The sequence below is a fragment of the Anopheles arabiensis genome, chromosome 2, assembly GCF_016920715.1.
Source record: "Anopheles arabiensis isolate DONGOLA chromosome 2, AaraD3, whole genome shotgun sequence".
NCBI lineage: Eukaryota > Metazoa > Arthropoda > Insecta > Diptera > Culicidae > Anopheles > Anopheles arabiensis.
This window is the reverse complement of record NC_053517.1, coordinates 68,519,382-68,525,280: the sequence shown is the minus strand read 5'-3', so window position 1 is coordinate 68,525,280 and position 5,899 is coordinate 68,519,382. Positions and strand designations below refer to the sequence as shown.

At 39.5% G+C, this 5,899-nt stretch overlaps 1 pseudogene; it reads left to right on the top strand.

Annotated features, from left to right (window-relative positions):
- Positions 1 to 1,922: 1,922 nt before the first annotated feature.
- On the top strand, positions 1,923 to 3,450 carry LOC120893819 (annotated as a pseudogene).
- Positions 3,451 to 5,899: the final 2,449 nt, after the last annotated feature.

Sequence of the window (5,899 nt, the reverse complement as noted above, 5' to 3'; positions counted from 1 at the left end):
TCCGGTTGTCCTTCCTTCAAGTAAGCCTCTAACGCATGGTGTAGAAGCATTTCCGTGTCGAAACAGGCTAAAAGTGCCTCCTTCATCACCATAGTCGATTAAGCCTTCCCCGCACGACAAAATCGAGCAGTTTTGTAGCTCGGATTTTCGATCGCTTTCCGCCAAAAGCGATCGAAAAAGCGAGCAGAAATGTCAGGGAAAACGCTTGGATTTCGATCGAAGAATATATTTCAATCTTAAAATTTCAGCGCTGAAAATTTCGAAATATTTCATTTATAAATTTGCAACAGTTTTGAATGCGAAATATTTCACAGTTCTGGGCTCCCGCCATGCAATTGACAGCGATTTGCGAGGGCGCGCGAGGGCTCGCACGCCATACAAGTTCACCGCCCCAGAGCCCTCGCATTAAGAGCTTGCGAGCCTTGGTAGTTTTTTCACACCTAGTTTTAGCAGTTGTAATTATAGCACCTCGAGAGCAAGTATAACAGTGCGATTTGTAGCATACTAAACACCTGAATTTTGACATTTTAGTTTTCAAAAATCCACAAAAATTTAAATTGTGATCTTTTCGCCAAATACTACCGCACAAAATATAATTCTTGAATAAAAATCAACGATTTTTTAAAATACCATAAGATTTCGAGTACATGAAATCTTTCGCAACCCTCGCATTGTTTGACGGGCTGTGAAATATGTTTGCAGTTTGAGTTTGAGAAGATTTCGATCGCTTTGCGCAGCGGGTGTCAGGGAAAACGATTGGATTCCGATCGAAGAAATATTTCAATCCTAAAATTTCAGCGCTGAAAATGTCGAAATATTTCATTCATAAATTTGCAGCAATTTTGAATGTGAAATATTTCACAGCCATGGGTTGTGAAATATCTTTGCAGTTTGAGTTTGAGAAGTTTTCGATCGCTTTGCGCAGCGGGACGACATTGTTCAGGAATAGATGAGAAATTCTATGAGATTACAAAAATCAAATGTTGAATTTTGACATGGTGGAAATCCAAACTATTAACAAGTCCCTTATAAATACTGGGGTCGTGGGCTTTTGCGGAGTAATTTCCTAAAAGGAAGTTCAAGACTGTTGTTCTGTACACTGGAGCAATTTCAGCTGTAAGTGCGCGATATGTTAATAATGCTTTAGATGCTGCATTCTACGATATATTACAAGCGCCGTTTACAATTCCTAAATTCATGAATGAATCGCCGTTGCAATAGGCCAAGAATTGGTTTATAAACGTACCAGGACGTGGAAAGCGATAGAATTTGTTAAAATACTGTAAAACTCTTCACTTTCTAACCTTTTCTACAGGTGTCCATCTTTCCCATATCTGGTGTCCGTCTTACCCGAACATTTCAAAACTGCACGAAAAAAAACATGTTTTTCATTCATGAAAAAAACGCAAAAATCGATGGAAACTTAAAAATTTTAACACATTTTCTGATAAAACATGAGTGTAAGATAATGTATGCACATTTTCATGGTCGTTGCACTTACATATCCCTAGATTTTTACCATTTCCCTTAAGGTGTCCGTCTTTACCTAACTTCCCCTATCAACAGCACATAGCAAAGTGAGTGAAAGTGATATCATAGGATGGTTTGCATCTGTGTTCAAATGGTTAAGTGATAACGGCTATGCCAATATTCTACAAGACCCTTCAAGAGTTTTTAATGGAGATGAAACATCGTTTTATATGCATCCTGAAACAAAGGAAATGCTTGCACAAAAAGGGTCACGTAATGTATATGAAATCGAAAAAGCACCAGCAAAGCAGAATATAACGGTAAAGCTGTCGTTCTGCGCCAGTGGATTTGATATGCATCCACACATCATTTTTCCCGGACAACGACTGAAAAGGGAAATTTTACAAGGTTTTCCGGCTGCATGGGGTATAGGCCATAGTGAACGTGAATGGATGGATACCAACTACTTTAAAAATTACATCGAAAAAGTGTTTCATCCGTGGTTAGTGAAACAAGGCACAAAATTTCCTGTTTTTTTGTGGACGGCCATGTATCCCATAAATCTATAAAAGTTGCTGATATTTGCAAATCACTTGGTATAATTTTAATTGCATTATACCCCAACACAACCCACATCACCTAACCTGCTGACGTTGCCATTTTTAAACCGCTGAAAGACGCATGGAGAGATTCCCTGGAGCAATGGCGTTATGAAAATGCTAATGAAAATTTCACCCTGAACTATTTCGGCGAAATGCTACAGAAAGCAATGAAAATCGGTATCAACACAGCTAGCTTTAACAATGGATTCTGAGTGTATGGTTTGCATCCCTTCACCCCAGAGCACGTTGACTATACGAAATTCCTAAACAAATTACAGTTACATCCCGGCGCAAGTCATCCAGAAATAGCTTCCCAGGCAACGGTAATACACGCAGAAGATACCAGAACAACACCTGCACATCCAAACAGTGATTAAAAATATGCATCAATTCCAACTGGCACACTGAGGCTTGCGTTAGACATGATTGGTGACGAAGCGCTGCAAAGAATAACAAAAAAGGACATTACAAAACTATCTCGCCTTGAAAGATGCATTCTATATTTTATACAGAATTCATAAAGCCATATGTTACAATAGAATCAAATATGGAAGATTATGATTAACAAAGCATCGCACATTTAAGTAATTATGAAATGGAAATACCATCTGAATCCCAGAACCACCCACACGAACATAATATTGATACAGTTTATACAAGTAAACCTTTATCGACCGAATATTATTTAACATTATTGAATGAAAATCTAGACAACCAGGAAATGGAAATACCATGTGAATCGCACAACTACTCACAAGACCATTACAGTGCAACAATTTGTACAAATTAACTATTATGGACTCAACATTATTCAGATGGTTTTGCATGTGAAGACCTGATTATCGATCCCGTTGAACCATTTTCTCCCGTCGAACTGTACAGACAAAGTTCCATAGATCAATACGTTTTTTTTTCGAACCATCTGAACCACCAATAGAGCAACTGATTAATCAAAATGACTCGTTCATGGAACAGGCTGAGCCCCCAAATACTTCAGAAGGATCTAGCAACCTGGAACGTCTGGTGGAAGAATCGTTTGCGAGAGCTCAATACAGCAGGCAAAGCTCAAAATAAGGAAAATGTGCCATTTTCAGACGTTTTCAACTTGCCCCCCACACCTTGCCGAAGTAAAAAACATCGCAATTTTAAATTGCGCTACTACTCAGTCCTTACTGCAGGAGAGCGGCTGGATGACATGAACCGCAAAGAGGAAGAAAAACTTCGACTGCAAGAGGAACGCAAGAAAAAAGCTATGCTACGCCAGAAAGACAAAGAAAAGCGAGAAGCGGAACAAAAAGCTAAAAAAGAAGCTCGATTGCTAAAGAAAAACGAATGTGATAACGTAAAAAAGTGCTATAGTCGAATTAAATTTATATAGTTAAGTGAAATAAATATAATCTTATTCCTTAACATAATTTTAACTGTGTTTATCATGGTTTTTTTATCTGCCTGAAACATTATTTGATTATGAAAAGTAAGTTATAAAGAGTATAGTCTCCTCTCTCCGATATGGGTGTTAAAAATGATCGTTAAAACCCTCATAAAGCGTACCCCTTATTACTAATTTTTCGCATTACGAGCAAATTCAAATACTCTACAAATACCTCTCTCAGCCAGTAAATTCTCGAGTAACGATCAATATTTTTCACGTTCAGGATATGTATTTTAGCGAGCTTTTGTAAAATATAGAGCGCATTTGGTTAACAGTAATCATTTCTATAATTTTGATAATTTACTATTAATTACCGGAATTAGTTGCCTCACTTTTCATTCAAATCACATGGAGAAGAGTCCCCTGCATAACAAGTTTTACACATAACATAACATAACGAGTGAATCACTGAAACCGGTTAATCTCGTTATGCCAGGTTCCACTGCGCTACATGCTGGTACACCTATTCTCATCCAAATTTGAATCATAATCCGATTGATATGGATTGCAATGCATGTGCATTTAAACGATTGTAATGGATCATTTGTACGTATGTTTGGATCCTTCGCGACTGCATTTGTATGGGCTTCTGATACGATTGAGGCTGGCAATCCATAGCGACCCGATTGAAACTCAAAATTACGTGAGATCAGATGTATATGCTTAAGAAATTTTTACGCAATATTAAGACAGTCTGCCTAATATAACTAAAATTTTATTGATAATCTTAAAATTTGAAGCACAATAAAAAAAAAGGTTGAATAGAAGCATGGTTCAGTTACGATAGTCTGCCGAAAGCGGGAACTGTTTTGGTTAATGTTTTGCTGTTAGTTTCTATTATGACCGTCACTGACAGTATCATCAGCATCTCATTTTTTGCGTTTTGCGGCAGTATAAAAGGAGAGCCAAACCGTGTTGTGCTTCATTCTTCCATCAGTGGTCAAGGTGAAAGGTTGCTGTTTAAAAATTCCACAAAATCATCATGGGTCGCGGAAAGCACTGCACACCAGAGGAGCGAAAACACATTCAGGGGCTGTATCGTGAGAACGTGCCAATCAAGACAATCTGCAAGGCGTTCGGCCGTTCGCGGACGTTTGTGGACAACGCCATTCGTAGCGAGGCTACGGGTAAATCGACAGGTCGTCCGCGAAAAACAACGGCTGACGTTGACGCGCAGATGGTTGAGATAATCAGGGCGGACCCTTTCAAAACTTGCAATCGTATTAAGCAGGAGCTTAGATTGCAAGTTTCGGCGAATACGGTGTCGCGCCGTTTACACGCCGGTGGGTTCTGTGCCCGGAAACCACGAAAGGTTCGTAAGCTGCAGCCGCACCACGTAGAAGCGCGCATTCGGTTTGCCGAAGAGCATTTAGCTGCATCCATCTTTTGGTGGAGCAAAATATTTTTTTCGGATGAGTCCAGAATCAATCTGGATGGTTCGGACGGCACTAAATACGTCTGGCGCCTTCCTAAACAGGCTTATCATCCAAAAAATACTATAAAAACCCTAAAGCACGGAGGCGGCCACGTAATGGTGTGGGGTTGCTTCTCCTGGCACGGCCCGGGTCCTTTGTTCCGTATCAAAGGGACACTGAACTCGGAAGGGTATAGAAACATGCTACGTCGTAAGATGTTGCCACACGCCCGACAAAAATTCTGAGACGAAGAGCATTACATCTTTCAGCACGATAACGACTCAAAGCATACATCGCGATTAGTTTAGTCCAGACCTCAACCCGATTGAGAATCTGTGGTCAACTCTCAAGCGTTAGCTTAAGAACAAGCATGCACGTTCTGCCGATTCCCTATGGACGTTCTGCCTATTCCCTACGCTGCAAGGCTATGTGGAAACGCATAGACAGGAAACGCATAATAATACCGGCTATAACGCCTGTTTAAAATGCACCGTTGAAGGGAATCATAGCGAGGCTGGACACAACATCGTTTATGCAAATGATTCAAATGCAAGAAAACGAACAAATGAAAAATTCCGTAAATATGAATATCCAGGACATCAAATAACAACAACACCCCTATGTCAATTGAATAACTTTGACATAGTGCAGCATGTAACTATTTCAGATCTGTTGCACTTGTTTCATCTAGGGATTAATTATAGGATGGCGTGATGGAAAGCTAGGCAAGAGAGCATGGTCCCAAGAGCAATGCCAAAAGATATCCGCTGCTTTATTAAAGATTAATCTTCCTTCGGAAATGCATCGCAAATTACGTTCCATAAAATATTCGAATTTTTGGAAAGGAGTAGAGTTTGGATACTTTTTAAACTACGCGGGACTTGTTGTGTTGAAGCCACATTTGCCAAATGAGTTGTATAACCATTTTATGTTGCTATTTTGTGCTGTAACATTGCTTTCGTCAAATGTTTACAAGACGA